Source organism: Oryza sativa, chromosome 3 (genome assembly GCF_034140825.1).
Source record: "Oryza sativa Japonica Group chromosome 3, ASM3414082v1".
NCBI lineage: Eukaryota > Viridiplantae > Streptophyta > Magnoliopsida > Poales > Poaceae > Oryza > Oryza sativa.
This window is the reverse complement of record NC_089037.1, coordinates 3,290,579-3,309,495: the sequence shown is the minus strand read 5'-3', so window position 1 is coordinate 3,309,495 and position 18,917 is coordinate 3,290,579. Positions and strand designations below refer to the sequence as shown.

Genomic DNA, 18,917 nt, shown 5'->3' with positions numbered 1-18,917 from the left:
CAGAGACCCGCCTGCCGCCCGGCGCGGTCTAGACGGGAGACGGCGTCCCGAAGCATGCCGGGCCCTACCTCGCCTGCCAAGCGGAGGGCCTCGACCTCCCCGGCGGACGAGTCTAGCGCGCCCTGCAGATCGGCGATGGTGTGTTCGGCAGCTGCGAGGCGGGCGGCTAAGTCGCTTTCGCCCGCAGCCGCCCCGCCACTGCGCGCCCTCGCGTCCAGTTCCCTTGTCTGCGCCTCGAGTTCAGCGGCCCGCTGGTTCAGTGCGGCCCTCTCGGCGCGGGCACCTTCCAGATTGCGGCGCGCCTGCTCCTCCCGCGCTGCTTCGCGGAGGGACAGGCTGTCCGCCAGCCGTTGCGCCGCGGCCTCGGCCTCCCCGAGAGCTCGCTCCCGCTCGGTGAGCGCGTCCTCGCGGAGGCGGAGCGCGGACTCCTCTTCGGCGCAGGCGGCCTCGTGCGCCGCCAGCGTTGCCTCCCGGATGGCAACGGCGGCCTTGCGGTCCGCCAGGTCCCTCTCCACGGCGCAGGCACGCTCTTCCAGCGCCATGGCACGGGCCTCAAGGGCTTCTTCGCGCCGCCGGGATGCCACTTCGGTCTCTGCCGCCCGCCGTTCTCGGGCAGCGGCAGCGTCAAGGACCCCCCGGGCGGCGTCGAGCTTCTTCCCTAGCTCCGCCTCCCAGCTTCCGTATTGAAGGCAGAGGGTGTCCTGCGCCTCGTTCATCACGGTGGTGGCGATGAGGGCAGCCCCCCGCTCCTCCTCCACCTCCTTGGCGATCTCCCCCAGCACCTTCCGACGGGCTTCAAGCTCTGAGACGTGCCGGCGGTGTGCCTTGCGGCCCACCTCCACCATGGCCTCCACCGAGCGTCGCCCCTCTTCGACACGCGCCCATGCGGCGTCGAGCTCCGCCCGCTCTGCTTGCAGGGCCTCCACCTGGGCACTTAACCCGTCCAACACCGTGGTGTTCGCGACGGCCAAGGCCTGCAGAAGGGGCTCTGCGCTCAGTGGGGCAACGGAAGGCGTGGGGAAGAGCCGCCTCGGAGAGGATGCCGCGCGGCTCGGCCCGCCGATGGACGTGCCGGACTCGGGGATGTCCCCCGGACCTGGCTTGTCCTGAGCGTCGCACGAGGGAGTGGGCCCAAGCGATGCGCCCGCGGCCTCGTCGCGAGCTGCCTCGGAAGTCGTCGTCGCCTCAGCCTGGCGAAGTTTGGCCTCCTCCCGAGCGGCTTCTTCAGCTTGGCGAGCTCGGACGGCCACCTGGGCAGCTTCCTCGGCTTCCCGAAGGCGATCCGCGGCCTCTTGCCGGTCAGTTTCACGGGTCGCCTCGGAGGATGTCGTCGCCTCGGCCTGGCGGAGTCCGGCCTCCTCCCGAGCGGCTTCCTCGGCCTGGCGAGCCCGGGCGGCCTCCCGAGCGGCCTCCTCGGCTTCCCGTAGGCGATCCGCGGCTTCTCGCCGGTCAGATTCCCGCCTCCGAGCCTCTGCGGCCGCCGGATCCTCGGCCTCAGACTGGCCGGACTTGGAATGGCGGGAGGGACGCGACGGGATCTCGCTGAAACAGAAGAAAGACCAGAAGACAAACAAGATGGGTGAGTGAAAACTCGCGTTGAGAGAATGAATACAGCCACGATGGGCGTGGGACGAACCTGCGAGGGGGTCGGTTAAACGACCACCTTGGAGGGGAAATAAGGTTTCCCCGGGATGGTTCTGTCCCCCCCATCTTGCGGAGCCGTTTCTTCTTCCGCTCCCCCTCGGGCTGCGACGTCGGCGTGGCCCCCTCCGGGCGCCTGCTGCTGGCACGCGCCGCCCCGCCCCCTCGGGGAGGAGATGGGGGAGGGGTTCCTTCCTGCTTCCTCTTCCCCCGGGCGTCGGCAGGGCGGCTGCTCCCCGGGCCCCCGTCGCGGGGCCCAGAAGCACGACCCCCTCCCGGGGTAGATTGTTCCCCCCTGCGGCTCCCGCCCGCGCCATCGTGGCTTCGAGGAGCCCGCTCCTCCGACGCCCCGACCGCCTGCATGATGGTCAGGATGGAGGCGCGATCTGGATCGCTGCAGAGGGGGAGGACTCCTTGGGGAATGAGGGATGCCTCCACGGAGCTGAGATTCAGCACCCGTTGGACCACTATCTTGAAATCCTCAGGAGCCCAGTCCCATCTGACTCCCTGATGGGTCCTCATATAGTCTTCGGACCCGGTGTACTCCCAGGCGCCCCGGGCGCGCCGCTGGAGCGGCGCAATCCGGCGACGAAGGTAGTCGCCGTACACCATGGCCCCTGTGAGCCCCTGGGATCGCAGGCCCGCCAGGCGGTCGAGGACGGCGTCATAGCCATCTCCCAGATCTACCGGCGCCCGCCAGCTGGAGGCCTGCGCCGGGGGCTGGCTCGGAAGTCGGAGGCGCGCTTCGTCGGCGAGGGGGGTGTAGAACCAGTCGCTCTTCCAGTCATCCCACTTCTTGCGGAGGACGCAGGGAATGTAGCGGTTCAGCACCGGCCCCCGCGGCTGGAAGTAACAGCCACCAACCACCGACGGCGGCGACACCGACTGTACGGTGAAGAACCATCGGAACAGCCGAAGGGATGGGCGCACCCCGATGAACATCTCGCACAGGTGCGCGAAGATGGCCAATGTCATTACTGCGTTGGGGGTGAGGTGCGCCACCTGGAGATCGTAAAACTCCTGAACATCCATGAAGAAAGAAGAAAATGGCGGAACCAGCCCTGCCATTGCAAAAGGGAGGAAGAAGACGGACCGCCCCGGGTAGTGTGGCGCCGGGCGTCCCTCGCCCAGCGTGACTATCTCCCGGCCGGTGGCAGATTCCGGCATGAAGCGGCGCGGCAGCCCGGCCTGCCTCTCGCTCACGATGCGGGAAGGCGGCAGCACGCTACCATCGAGCAAAGCGGAGCCCCGTGCCATGACGCCGGAGGAAGAGATGTTTGAGAGCGAGCGCGTGTGGCGAAGGTAGGGCACAGGAAACAAGGAGTTAGGGCGCAAGCGGCGAAGACAAGGGGAATAATGGCGAGAGGAAGGAAGCAAATCTCTTCCTCGGTGTCTTTATACCCTTGCCAACGCTGTGCCCGGCTCCTCGCTTCTCGCGCCCACTATCTCGCTCTCTCGTTTCTCGCGCCCACGCTTCCACTAATCCCATTCGCCCGCTTGCGGCGCATGAGGTGGATATGCGGCTGTGGCAGTCGAGATGGAACATATCGTGCGCGCGTTAATTACGCTCGCCGACCGAAGCGCCATCACCATATCTCCAGGCAAAACGAACCGGCTCGTCCCGATTCGCGTGCTACTCGAGTAATGTGGCAACCTTGAAGAGGCCGCTCATTATTGACAGTCGAGTTACCATTGCCGATGTGCGTGATTGGCGACCGTTGGGTTTCTGCCCAACTGTGGAGACCGGTCCCACCTGTCACCAGGCCTTAGGAAGTGGCGTCACGCCCGACCGCTTCCCTCGAGGAGGGCGATCGCCCTGGCATAACGCCGGGGGCTACTGTCGGTGACATGGGACCGGGAGTATCATGACTAGAGGCTTGGGCAGGAGCAATCACCCACGAGGCCTGACCCCCTCGGGGGGGTCGGGCCCGAGGGTGATGTGGCCGCCCCCCTCTTTGTCTTCCCGAGGGGTCGGACCGCTCCCGTTTCGGCCCCGAGGGCTGAGGCGCCCCGACCCCTTGTAGATTTTGCGCCGCGTGTATGGGTTAGGTGAGCGCAGCAGGGCTCACCTAACCACATTTATTGCGGTTTGGACGAGCGCGTCACGCCGCATGTAACGCAGTGCAGCGCGCTCGTTTATCCGGTCTGTGACCAGTCACAGACCGATCAGATCGTGGGTTAGGTGGCGACAGGCGGTCTGACACACGCCTCGCCCCATCCCGTCAGGATGAGAGTCTCTAAGCACTCGTCCCTAGCCGGAGCCGGCGTGTTACCTCCTGGAGATGGCACGTTGGTCCCGGTCAGATATATGCCAGGCTTCATCCTAACCATTACAAGCAAGATATCGCATGAAGAAGGGCGAACGTGCAGATTGCTAAACTGACACGTGGTGGACAAGAATGACCGATTTGTGACCGGTCTGACACTGGTCATGTCGTCAGCAGACAGCCATGTTCCCACGTCGCGCCTGCTTCCGGCGGAAGTGGAGGTAGGTATGGGCCGTCCCATCAGAAGGTCATTCGGACGGCAACCATACAAATCTCCGTCCATTTATGAAGAGAAGGCAAGTCAAGTTGGGGGGAAGATAGGATAAGTCCCCACACAAAAGAGAGAGATGGTGCATGTGGTATCCCCTTGAGGTATAAAAGGAGGACCTTGCCCACTTAGAGAAGGGATCCAGAACGATGGAGGCTGGATTGAGAACCAGAGGAGAGGGTTTCTAGAGTAAAAGCTCTCTGACTCTCCAGCTCTTTGTAGCTTCTTCATACACAGATCCACCAGAACACAGGAGTAGGGTATTACGCTTCTCAGCGGCCCGAACCTGTATACATCGCCCGTGTCTTGTGCTTCTTCCATTCTCGCGAACCTTCCACAGACTAGAAGCTTAGAATCTCACCCAGGGTCCCCGGCCGAACCGGCAAAGGGGGGCCTGCGCGGTCTCCCGGTGAGGAGCCCCACGCTCCGTCACTATCTTTACCACATTTACAGCTTGGACTAGCTCTATTACAATGGTCTCAGTTTAAACCAGCTACACTTGCAATCTGTTGCACTTTGGACTAGCTTTGCTGTGTGTCAGTCATCACCACCATCGACCAGCACCGTTGATTGGATGCTTGCCGCTCGCCATAAACTCCATTTCCATCCTCTCTACAAGGAGGTCATGTGGTACCTGGAAGGGCCAACAGCAAACCATGCGTTCTTGCATCAAAATCAATGGGAGTGGATGGGTGCATCTTGCAGCTCCAAACTGGTGAGCTCCATCAAGGCGCTCCGCCAGGAATATCTCCTAGTGTGACTTGTCGAACCGCTGCCCATTGTGGAGATGGAGGATGAAGATGGTGGGAGGCACAATTTGGGCTGTACAGAGCTTAAGCTCAAGGCGGGTTCCACAAGGGGGAGCCGTGGAGAAGACCTCCATAATCTTGCTACCAACCTGCTCTTGCACATCCACGAGCATGCTGCTGCTTTACCCTCTTGCTCCCTTGCTATTTGCACCTGCTCCTCCACAAGCCTACCACTTTCTTGTTCATGCTCCAGAATGAGCCACCACCGCTATCATGCTCCTGCTCTCTCCAGATCAAGTGCAAGGCACACCAAACTTGGGGGATGGTTGCTCTTAACATGCTGATGCGGTTCGAGCAGAGTTAGAGGCAAGTGTAGGAGATCAGCATTTAGCAGTGCAAGATAGGTGGAGGTATCAAACATCAGAGGTTCAGAAGCGTTCAACCCTCTCGGGCCGCACCTTTGTTAATCTTATATTAGCGATAATAACCACCGTTGTGGGTTACAGAGATCGGCGCAGGTGGATGGATAGATATGCTCCTATTCTGTTACAACAAACTCAATCTAGCCTTATCTAATCATATCTATCCATCTAACCATGCCGTGTGCATCACACAAATACATATCACATGTTTAACACCCTCCCTTAATCATAACTTTCCTAAGTTAAGATTGTACTTAAAATTCTCCAACTGTCGAACTGACAAAGCCTTTGTAAAACCATCTGCAACTTGATCTCCTGTAGGCACAAAATCAATTTCTAACAATTTCCTTGAAACTCTTTCTCGAACAAAATGATAATCAACCTCTATGTGTTTAGTTCTGGCATGAAACACAGGATTAGCAGAAAGATACTTAGCTCCTAAATTATCACACCACAACTTTGCCATAGATGGACTCTCAACTTGCAATTCTGCCAATAAAGTCTGTACCCACATAATCTCTGCTGTAGCATTAGCCAAAGCTTTATATTCTGACTCTGTACTAGATCTAGAAACAGTAGCTTGTTTCCGTGCACTCCATGACACAAGATTATCTCCTAAGAATACTGCAAAACCTCCTGTAGATCTCCTGTCATCTAGGGAACCAGCCCAATCTGCATCTGAATAAGCACTTACTAACATAGATCTAGACTTGCTTAACTTAAGTCCAAGTCTAGTACATTGCTTCAAATATCTTAAAATTCTCTTAACAGCTGCCCAATGGTGTGTAGTTGGAGCATGTAAAAATTGACAAACCTTATTTACAGGAAAAGCAATATCAGGCCTAGTCAATGTTAGATACTGTAAAGCACCAACTACACTTCTATAATGTGTTGCATCATTTGGTCCTAAAGGATCTCCTTCATTTATAGACAATTTCTCACTTGTAGACAGGGGTGTACTAACCGGTTTGCAGTCAAACATATTTACTCTTCTCAACAAATCATTGACATATTTATCTTGAGTAAGAACTATACCACCAGACACTTTAGTTACCTCAATACCAAGAAAGTAATGAAGATCTCCAAGATCCTTCAGAGCAAACTCCTTTTGTAAATCCCGAAGCAAGGCTGGAACAGCTTCCTGTCTAGAACTGGTGACAATAATATCATCAACATAAATGAGTACAAATATAATCAAATCTCCTTTGTTATAAAAGAACAAAGAAGTATCAGCCTTGGACCCTTGGAATCCCATATCATATAACTTCTTGCTAAGCCTAGAGTACCAAGCTCTAGGTGCCTGCTTTAAGCCATATAAAGCTTTATCAAGCTTGCACACATACCCTGGCAAAGAACTGTCCTCATAACCTGGTGGTTGTTTCATATACACTTCTTCTTCGAGAACTCCATGAAGAAAAGCATTCTGAACATCTAACTGTCTCATACACCATCCTTTAGAGACAGCAATGGAAAGAATAATCCTGATTGTAGCAGCTTTAACAACAGGACTAAAAGTATCTTCATAATCTATGCCATATCTTTGCTTAAACCCTTTTGCAACTAAGCGAGCTTTATATCTGTCTAGACTCCCATCTTGTTTCCTTTTAATTTTATACACCCACTTACAGTCTATAACATTTCTACCTTTCTGAGGTGGAACTAAATGCCAGGTCTTATTATTTTGTAAAGCCATAAACTCTGCATCCATAGCTTTTTTCCAATTATTATCTTTTAAAGCGTCATCTAAATTTTCTGGCTCTCCAGTAACAGTGAGAAAAGTAGTCCTATATTTAACTGTACCATCAGTATAAACTTTTTCCTTACGAATGCCACTTTGCAACCTCGTAGCCGGTCTAGATATTACATGGTGCTGTTGTTGCTGTGTATCTACCTCCCCTGCAACAGAAGCATCAAGAGACGTGGATGGCTCCTGTGAGTTAGAGGAAGCAGTAGGAGACGTGGCATCTGGAGATTGCATGGCCACGGGTGAGTGCGCCGGTGTGAGCTCGACATGCAACCGATCAGGAGAGCAGGAGGACTCTGCGGTGGCCTCCACACGACGCTGGAGGACGCTCGAAGACGCTGCGTCAGAGGTGTGAGGGGAGTCAGCCGCTGGATCTTTCGTGGCAGCTGTGGCTGCGTCCGCACCATCTGGAGCTGCATTATTTGCTGCCGAATTTTCCTGTAGCGATAATTCATCTCCAGAAATTTGATTAGCAGGATTAGTAGGAACATTAGCCACAGTGGTACTCATTTGTTGCACCCCAGGAATAATAGGAATATCAAGATGGGATGGCAATAATAAAATTTCAGAACGCAATTTTGCACCGGCATTGGGATGAAGTGAGGCAAAGGGGAAAACATTCTCATCAAAAATTACATCATGGGAGATGTAAACGCGACCGGTGGAAGGATCTAGACATTTGAACCCCTTATGAAGGGGACTGTAACCTAGAAAGGTACATTGTTTGGAACGGAACTGTAATTTGCGAGCATTATATGGTCGGAGATGAGGCCAACATGCACACCCAAATACACGAAGAAGATTATAGTCAGGAGTTTGTTTAAACAGACGTTCCAAAGGCGTTGCATATTTCAAGAGTCTGCTAGGAGTACGATTAATGAGATAAACAGCAGAAGTAAAAGCCTCATCCCAAAACTTTAATGGCATAGATGAGTAAGCAAGAAGAGCAAGACCCATTTCTACAATATGCCTATGTTTTCTTTCAGCTGAGCCATTTTGCTGGTGTGTGTGAGGACAAGACACATGATGAGTAATACCTATTTTGGTAAAGAAGGAATTAAGTTTCTCATATTCTCCTCCCCAGTCAGATTGCATTGCTAGGATTTTTCTGTTAAACAATCGTTCAACAAGAGCCTGAAACTCATGGAACTTTTGGATAACTTCAGATTTAAACTTAATTAAATAAATCCAAGTAAACTTGCTGAAATCATCAATAAAACTCACATAATACTGTTTGCCTCCAACAGAAGTGGGGGCAGGACCCCAAACATCAGAATAAATAAGTTCCAAAGGATGACTAGATATACTAGATGATATAGAATAAGGCAATTGATGACTCTTTGCCTTTTGACAAGCATCACACACAGACTATTTATTAGACTCAACTAAACATGGGAGATTATTTTTGCTAATGACCTTCTCTACAATTGGAGAGGAGGGATGACTGAGACGACTGTGCCACCTTTCAAAAGATGGCTTGGAGACTCCATAAACTTCTTTGGTTGAGTGTGCATGTGGCGGTGTAGATGGAAGAGCATAGAGACAACCACGGCAGGGCCCCCTAAGCAGAAGTTTCTTCGTGGCCAGATCCTTAAGATTGAAATATTTAGAATATAGTTCCATAAAGGCAGAATTATCAGAAACAAGACGTTGAGCAGAAACTAAATTTTTGTTAGCCTTAGGAACATGTAAAATATTGCGTAAATGAATATCACGACTGGGGGTTTTAACAATAGAGTGACCAATATGGCTAATTTCCATACCTGCACCGCTAGCGGTATGCACTTGATCATGTCCTTTGTAGTGATCACGAACGATGAGCTTCTCCAACTCTCCTGTCACATGATCAGTTGCCCCAGTATCCACATACCAGTTGGTATCGATACCATAGGAGGTGGCTGCAGAACCTGCATACTTCTCATCTGGAACAAAATCCTCATCATAACGATACCAACAGTTGATTACTGTATGTCCTCGCTTGTAACATAGCTGGCACTTGGGCCTAGTGTCGACGCCACCTCCTTGACGTCCTCCATTGAAGCCGCCATTCCCGCGACCACCCTTGCCGCGGTTTGCGCTGTTGTTGCCTCCATTGCCGCCGCGTCCACGGTTGTTCCCACCGCGTCCGCGTTGGCCTCCGTTGCCGCCGGTGGTGCCGCACCCTCGATTCGCCAGGTTTGCTGACGACTCACCGCCGTGACGGAGATTGTTGCACTGCTCAAAGCTGAGCAGTTGAGAGAAAGCCTCCCCGAAGGACATCGGCTCAGATTTGCCGACGATTGAGGAGATCACCGGTTCATACGTGTCGTCGAGGCCGGCAATGATGTAGGAGATGAGATCTTCGTTGTCGACGACCTTGCCAGCCGCCGTCATGTCATCACCAAGTGCTCTCATCTTGGCGACATATTCTGTGATGGAGAGATCGCCCTTTTTGGTGTTGGAGAGAGCGATCCGAGTGTTGATGAAGCGTGCCCTTGTCATGGAGGTATACATCTCCTCCAGCATGCTCCAGGCGGTAGCTGCAGTGCCGCAGGTGGCCACCTGCGCCAGAACATCTCTGGACAGGGTGCTCAGTAGAAGCCCTAGGATCTGCTGATCCGTAGCCACCCATTCATCGTAGGCGGGATTAGCCACCCTGGTGGCCTTGTCGCCTTCCTTCTCGCCTGGCACGGAGATGGTGATGGCCGGCGCTGCTGTGGTGCCAGTGAGATGCCCTTCAAGACGAGCTCCTCTCACCGACGCCAGGACTTGCGCTTTCCATAGCGCATAGTTGTTTTTGGCTAATTTCTCTGAGATTGTGTTTCCTCCGAAAGGATTAGTGGCTGCCATCTTGGACGACGAGCTGGCCATAGATTGGATCGGGATTTGTTTAGTGGAAAGGCTCTGATACCATATCAAACATCAGAGGTTCAGAAGCGTTCAACCCTCTCGGGCCGCACCTTTGTTAATCTTATATTAGCGATAATAACCACCGCTGTGGGTTACAGAGATCGGCGCAGGTGGATGGATAGATATGCTCCTATTCTGTTACAACAAACTCAATCTAGCCTTATCTAATCATATCTATCCATCTAACCATGCCGTGTGCATCACACAAATACATATCACATGTTTAACAGGAGGCAGCGTCGTGCAGTCCTAGCAACACAGAAGGGAGCTGGTCGGGGGCAGGTGAAGGGATAATGGTGCCGGAGTTAAAAGAGGAGATGGGATAAGGTGGACCAAAGTGCAACACTTGGTAAGCTTACTTGGTGTAAAGTGAAAACACTATAGTAGGCCTAGTCCAAGTTGCAAATAAGTGGCCTAATATGCAATTCACTCCCATTTAAATTTTGGCCGCAACCTATGGGGGCTCTGTGGCTAACTGTCTGCTGCACCTCGATATCAGACTTTCCTATGGGCTTTATTGATAGGTAGTGTGGAGAAAAAAGGCCCATATGTCCGTTAATATGGTTGCTAGACTGGGCTATATGCTCTTGAAGATGCACCTAAATTGGGCCGTAAGAGAAGCCCATGTTATTGGGGAATAAGTTCATCTGAGGTCCCTTAACTTGTCAACGAATCCGATTTTCATCCTTCAATCGGAAAACCAGATACAATAGGTCTCTCAACTATTAAAACCAGTGCAGAAAAGGTCCCTCAGTGGTTTAGATGGCGGTTTTGGCTGACGTGGCACTTATGTGGCTAGTTTGACTCGGTCTTCATCTGACGTGTCGTGGATGTGGCGCTTACGTGGCAGTTCGATCCAGAAAAATAATAAAACCCGTGGGACCCACATGTCAGTTTTAGACAAAATAATAAAAAATAGTGGGGCTCACGTGGGGCCCACATGTCATTCCCCCTGGGTTTCCTCCTCTCTCCCCATCTCCCCTCTCTCTCACGCAAGGTTCGGCGACCAGAGTAGAAGCACCACCTCGGCACGTCCGCTGGCGACGGCGACAGCGATGGCGACACGCCCTTGCCGCCGGGCTTGGCCAGCGCTGCCCCCGACTTGTACTCATCGCCGTGGCCGCGCACAATAAGCTCCTGCAGATGCCTCCTTGCCGTGGCCGCCCATGTGCATCCGCAGGTTGTCGTCGCGCTTGAAGCCCTTGCTGTACACGCTGCAGAAGTGCACGTGCGGCGCCAGGATCTTGTCCTTCTTGATCCGGACCACCTAGTAGGAGCCCCGCGGCGAGATGTGCTCACCGTCGGCGTTGGCGCCCTCGTCGACGTCGCTGCTATCGTGCTTGCCGTCCACGTCGTTGCCGCCGCGGTGGTTCTTGGAGATGGAGACGAGCTGCATGACGCGAGCGTGGCCGTGCGGCAGAGCGCGGGTCGCGGCCTCGGCAGTGCGGCCGGCCGGCGTTATATGGTGTTAGGCTAAAAAACACGTAAGCTTAATCGGTCCTTGCGCTCGACGGATCGAAGATCTCCTGCCTCTACCTGCGCCGCCGCGCCGATCTCCATCGCCGCCGCCGACTGCGACCAGCGGCGCCGCACACACTCCCCCCTCCTACTCCTTGCGCCGGGCCCAAGTGGCGTCTTCTCGGCCTCGACTAATCTGATTTTGTGGCATTGCGAGGGAGAGAAAGGGTTGTGTGTTCTAGCGAAGTGAAAGTTTTGGAGCTAGGGCTAAAGAGGGGAGCGCGGTAGCAGTCGGAGCAGGAGCAGGAACGTGCTCGCTGGTGACCTCCTCCTCCGGCCACCTCCGCCGCCGCCGCCGCTCCGCCCGCCTCTCTGCTCCGCCGCGGCCTGCCGACTCACCTCCTCGCCCAGCGCTCCTGCCGGCCGCCGAACCTTGCATGAGAGAGATGAAGAGAGAGGAGGAAGAAGAGGGGGTGAGCATGACACGTGGGGCCCATGTGGGCCCCACCATTTTTTATTATTTTGTGTGTAAAACTGACATTTGGGTCCCACAGGTTTTATTATTTTTCCGGATCGAATTGCCACGTAAGCGCCACGTCAATGACACGTCAGATGAAGACCGAGTCAAACTAGCCACATAAGCGTCACGTCAACCAAAACCGCCATCTAAACAGACGAGGGACCTTTTCTGCACCGGTTTTGATAGTTGGGGGATCTGTTATAGAGAAAATCCCTTATATACCCCTGAAATTTTTCCTAATCCCTTCTATACCCCTGAATTTTGCTTACTTCCTTATATACCCCCAAAATTTGATTTTGATCCCTTGCATACCCCTCCCGTCAGTTGACCGTTAGTTGACCGTGTATTTTCTATAAAAATGACCATTTTACCCTTGGATGAACAAAGAAATTCATGAATTACATTATTAAAAATATAAAAGCTTCTCGCATGAGACTATTATAGTTATGAGTTTGTTGTGCGATGCATTATTTATCCCAAAAAAATATTTTTAGATAATGAAATAAAAAAAATACGTATTTATTTTTTAAAAAAAAGGTCATAAAAATGAGGAGCATTCATATAAAGATAGGTATACCAATGTTCACAACATTTTTTTTATGAATGCTCCTGATAAAAAAATCCATTGTCCTATTAAAATTTCAAATAAAATTTTTAATTTTTTACATTTATTTTATTTTCAAAATTTATGTCAAAATTTTCTGCACTAATTATTTAGTCTCATTAGTTTTATAAAATGCACACGATGTGCACTCAAACAAAATTTTCAATTATTTTTGAAGCTTATATTTAAACCTAAAGCATCAAGGGCAAAAAAGACATTTGCAACCAAACGTAACAGTAAAATGATGGAAAATGTAACGGTAGGGGCATGGAAGGGATCAAATTGAAATTTCAGGGGTACAGAAGGGATCGGGTAAATTTTAGGGGTATGAAAGGGATTGAGTGAGTTTTCAGGGGTACACAGGGAATTTACTCATCTGTTATATCTGGTTTTTCGGTTGAAGGATGAAAATTGGATTCGTTGACAAGTTAAGGGACCTCAAATGAACTTATTCCTATATTTTTCGAGATATTTTCGGCCCATAGCGGCGCAACACAGGGGGAAAGCTCGCCGGCTTTCGCTTTATTCCGACTGATCATCATCGACCAGATATTCATCAATCATCATCATCATCATCATCATCAGATATACAGTTGAAAAAACATGAAATCATCACAGCTAGTGGAGCATCGGTGGTGATGCAGTTGACGCTTGCAATTAGCAAATCAAATGCTGCTGCGCAAGTCAACCGCCATTATCTCCCCATTAATTAGCTTTCTTCTCCTTCTTCTTCTTCTTCCTCCTCCCCCACCACGGACCACAGTGCGCTGAAAACGCCGCGCGTTCATCGATGCTTCAGTTTCAGAGAAAAAGAAGCTCTCCTTTTTGGTCACTTGCCATCTCACCTTTCTGCCAATAATTAACTAGTGGCTTCAATGATCCACCATGGACTGGCCCGCCATATATATGGAGAGATTCCCAGACCACATTTGGGTGCAGTTCTCGATCTTACTGACATACTGATCGATCGATCGATCAGGTGATTTTCAGATAGCTTGTCAGGTTTCTGATGGAATGCTTGAGAGTTCAGAAACATTCCTGCTTGTTTGTCACCATGCACACATTAGCTAGTAGTCTAGTAACAAATGTGAGGCTACTATTTTACCATACATTCCTGTCTACCAGAGTACAGACAGTGAGAACGTACTATGCCCATCTGGCCATCTAGTCATCTTGGTGGCTTAGCTGGAATTTGTCTGTGGTTTCCGGTGTCCATGGAGTTTTGCTGTCCAAGAATGTGTCACCCTCTTCCTCCTCTTCTTCACCAATCTATGTGGCTTGGGCTAGCTGGAGAGTGTTCTTTCGCGCCTTTTTTGGCTGTGGCCGAGAATGCAGCGACGGTGCGTGGCCATGGCTGCGTGGCGCGAGCGAATGGTCGAGTGGACGTCGGTGGCAGCCGTCTGGTCCTACCGGCGTCCGGAGCTTGAGGAGGAGGGGGGAGCAACCGGGCCCTTTCTGACAGCAACCGGTTCAAAAACCAAATGCGAAGAAACGGTTGCTGTTTATCTGCTACTGCTTCTTTCTGACAGAAATGGAGCAGATTCCGGGCTTGAAATGGCCATCTTTTTTACCTGCATCTCTACCAACAGTTTCTGAGATGAGATAAAGAGCCATCGGTTTCAGAATCCAGGAAGAGGATCGATGTCGTTGGGGTGCAGCAACAATTGCAATGTAATGTCACTGTGTGTCAGTTCAGATAACTTTTGCTCAAACAGATGTTGCTCTCTCTCTCTCTCACTCATTCTCTGCATCTCACATTACTAGCTAGCTAGCTTGGTTCTTGAAATGACCAGTGAACTGTTGTTTGTTTTGTATAAACGGGTTTGCATTGCACGCAATCGTTTTCGGCGTAGAGACGTGGAGGGAAGGATATGATGGCCGTCGTGATCTGATTCAGTTGGTGGAGAAAAGAAAGAAGCCAAATCTCTGCATGAGACTATGAGAGTGTGGGTATACTTCTGATGAACAGGGAGTTGTTGCTGTTTGTCGACGCAATCTACAGGAGTCGCCATTGAAAATCTCACCCTTTTCTTGCTCAATTATGCAGCCAACAAATAATTTGTGTCCGGATCTTGTTCCACAACTGCATGATATATATGATGGGCTATAGAGCTGACCTCCTAATAAACTGAAGAACCTATATATTTAGGCTTCAGTGGAGAATGTTTTTCTTTTCTTTTTCTGGATGAGACATTCGGTGGAGAATGTCGTGTGCAGTAGAAACAGTTTCAATGGCCTGAAACCCAGGCAGTACAATAATACGAGCCGAAAAGGAGTTTTGATTCACCAGGAACCACAATTCTGTGTGATGGTAGGTATAATACAGTTTCAGTGTTGATATTATGATATATATGCTGTTCAGCATATCTGAACTTAGCACTTCCAACAGTTCTGCATGGACCTATGCAAAAGATTCTCTGGTGCTTTGCAAAAACATGTTTCCTTAGAAAATCTTCAGAAAAATATCACCAAGTAGTTACATACTTCTATTTTTAAAAAATAAAATAAAATAAGAGATAGCAAAGCTCTGTTGCTTCCTTTCAGTTATCCAAAAGTGACTTCTTTACAACTTACTATTAACATGATGGTGTAAATTAAAGGTCAACAGAAGAATGCATAGTTGACATACTTCGGCAGGCAAATGATTCCTCCAAAAGGGAAAAAAAGAGAAAAAATGAAAACAAAAGATAAAATAAGATAGGATACGTTGAGATGTAGAGGCTGGATTGGTTTAAATTATTTTTTAAAAAAGAAAAAAAGTGGTAGAACTAGAACAAAAGCTCTTGAACAACCACTCTACTCTCTCTCCTTTTCGTAGATGAAGAGGGTGTGAGCTCTGCTTGTCCAGGTCTCACTCTTTTTTTTTTCTTTTCTGACTTTTGACCTTATGAGGCCAAAGCCCTTTCTGATTCAAGTGCAACCGGGGAAGGCAATACTCTGCCTTGTCTAACTTCTCACTTTTCCATCTAATGGAACATTCATCCAATGTTGATGTTTCATTTCAGGAGTCATTAGTCCAAATTGCTCACTGGTTAATCATGCCAGCTTATGTACTACTACCTCTGCATTTTATAATATGACGTAGTTGACTTTTTAAAATTGTTTGATGATTTTTTTTCTTTAATTATTGGTGCAAATAGAAAAATGTACTAGACATGGTTAAAGTATTTTTGATGGTAAATCTGGTTGCACTATTTTTTTAATTAGGTAATTAAATAAATATTGTTGATTAAAGATTGAGGAAAAAAAGACGAGTGCATCATACATATAAAAAATAGAGGTTGCAGTGCTAAAAAGCGTACTAGATAAGTACTAAAAATTTCGTAATAAACTGATTTTATCTAGTTAAATCAAAGGTTGATGAACTCTTACTAACACTTATGTGTCATATTGTGAATACATCTAGATTTCCTATGATTTCATCTAGTTAAATCAAACACAGTTGATACCATAGTTTCTAGTAATAGCTTTATAGAACAATTTAATATGGTTGTAGCATTGCTCTTTTAAAAACTGAATCAAAAGTATTTTTGTGTACTGTGGAGACCGGGAGTTTCTTCCATTAACTGAAAAGTAATGCCAAACTATGTAGAAGTAGAACCGTTTTCTAAAAAGTCATGCCGACCAATGTAGAAACTGAGGATGAAAGTGGTGGAGGAACTGCTCCATTTGCTGATGCATCTCCTCATCTAAACAAAAGGTGCATACACCTTCAGGACATGCACCATTGCCACCATTCAACTTTTGTAATTGACATGGATCTTTCTGGGTGACCTATCCACATGATAAACGAATTCAGCCTGCATGAGAGTTTTTCTGAGGAAGGTTGTAACTTGGAAGGTTCTACTGCGACACTCACCCACTCCAGGTTCTTTTCTTCATTTATAGATAGAAGTACTGAAAAATACATACATATAGAGCATGTTAAAATATGTTTACCTAAATTTTTATGTGAAAGTAAACGCATAATTTTTTTTGATTACAATTGCTTTTATGGTACAGATGTATATTACTGTATTTAGATACAGAAATATTATTGCACACATTTGCATTCTAGACCTTTTTTGCAAATATATTTCAAAATGCTCTAGATGTATGTAATTTTGATGATTCTTAGTAAAATATCGTGCAAAAATCTAGAGTGGTCGTGGCTACACTTGAGTTCAAAAATTATATTAGTATGTACTTCACGTTGCAAATAGATTGTACAGAGTGACGATATATTAATTGGAAGAAGCACTCCAATCACCTGTTGGCATAGTGGTGGAGTCGTGTGTGCATGATTTTACCTATCAAAAATTCAAATGCCAGTGTCCACAAATAAAACCATATGCATCTTTAGTTGCTGCATAGTCTATAAGTAATATTATCACAGTGACACTGTTGACTTTATTTTTTTTAACTTTGACCATTATTTTTCTATTAGAATTTAATGATAATATCTAATAAAATTATAACATTGTTAGGTCCCATTCGTTTCTACTAAAAAGAGGGGATGAAATTTTGGATACACATGGCATGCTTTTCAAACTACTAAACGGTGCGTTTCGTGCGAAAACTTTCTATATGAAAGTTACTCTAAAATATCATATTAATCCATTTTTCAAGTTTGTAATAATTAAAACTCAATTAATCAAACGTTATTATCACCTCGTTTTGTGTGAAATACTTAATCTTTATCTTCATCTTCAGGAGATTCAAACACCACCTTAAACAACCTATAAAGAAAGATCTACCTATAGGAATTTATGTTTTTAAACTAAATATTTTGAGAGATATTGGTGGTTACAGTTTTAAAAGTTTGACTGAACAATTAACAATATCATCATGTATTCAAATAGGGAGGTGTACTTCCTCTGTCCAAAAGAACTGATATATCGTTGTAACACCATCAAATTGGACGTAAGCCAGATCCTGTGCAATATGCATTGAACCTGGTGGGTGATTAGGAGTTCAAACAAATTCTCTACCATCGGTCAGGAGAGGGTTGTTCAGTTGCACCAAACATATATATGATAATCGTGATGAAATCAGCACGTAACACGTCGACAGAGAATAATTCAACGTACAAAAAAGAAAAGGTAAATTCACTGAAACTGAAAGTACGACAGTATTCCATCTTTTCGTCTCAACAACCAAATGCCCCTCTGCATATCGATTCAGTCACCCCACACACATTTCTGACGATTCTTCTTCGCAAGGTGACACCTGCTTCTGCTCCAAAACAATCTAGCAGCAGGCACCCGTGTCTAGCTAAAGCAGACGGCGGGCGAGAATCTAAACACGAAGAACACAGCAAAATCCAGCGAGAAGTGGAGGAGATGAAATGGCAGCCGAGCACTCGTCGCCGATCCAAAAAAAAAGAAGAAAAAGGCAAGCTAAAGCGAGCAAGAATCCTGCAATGTGCTACTGCTCATATCGCTGTCTCCGATGACTCAGTTCGTTCTTGCATTGCCACACATGCTCCCACTGACAAAAATAACGTCAAGCAGCAAAGCAAAGCAGCAGCAATAGCATATCCTCGTGGAGATGTGAACCTGCACTTCTTTAGGACTCGCCGCGATGATGATTCAGATATGCTTGAATAATGCCGAGATGCTTTGTGCCATGCATTTCTGTTCATCATCCAAGAGACGAGATCAATTGGTTTTCTGAGAATGCTACTAACTTATTGTCCTGAGTTCCATGGAGGGGAATATTTTGTGGGCCTTGTAAATTGGATACCAAAATGACCGGCAAAACCGTATTTCTTTCAGATTTAATCTGGATACGAAGATATAAAGATAGGTTGGAAATTGTCAATACTTTCTTGGGCGATGGACAACTCTGAATTTCATTTCCAGAAACCAGAAGTTAATATCGAAATTACAAGAGCTGCTTCTCTTGACGTCTTGTCAGAGTGGACACTTGTCTGATCATTGAGATCAGTGGTTGTACTCTAATCCTTATCAACGACAAGATTTTCAAGAGTTTTATGGGGCTCAAATTGTTCAGTTTTTCTTCTGAAACTGCAACACTTTCTGCATTCCAAATAAGCCAAGACATCAGTGGCTTGGACCAGTAACTTCTTTCTGCAAGCAAAGATGAGTTTGGATTCGTGAGTTGATCCATGGGACCATCCATGGAGATGTTGGTGTGTGGCCGTTTGCAGTTGCGTTCTACTCCCAACCACCCTACAAAAGGTCCTAAGGAGCTTTTAATAGATACAACTTCTTCTAAAATCTTCAGCTCCTCTACACGATCCAGATTCTAACATAAATTATTCTAAAAATTTGTAATTATGAAATTTATAAAAAATAAACTAGAAACAAGAAGCTGCAAAACCCAACTTTTTATATATTGTAGTTGTGAAATT

At 48.2% G+C, this 18,917-nt stretch overlaps 1 non-coding gene across 1 annotated transcript; it reads right to left on the bottom strand.

The window, feature by feature from the left end:
* Positions 1-9,307: 9,307 nt before the first annotated feature.
* On the bottom strand, positions 9,308-9,446 carry LOC112938383 (small nucleolar RNA Z247). The gene has a single exon (XR_003241582.1). It is a non-coding gene; the product is annotated as a small nucleolar RNA Z247 (small nucleolar RNA).
* Positions 9,447-18,917: the final 9,471 nt, after the last annotated feature.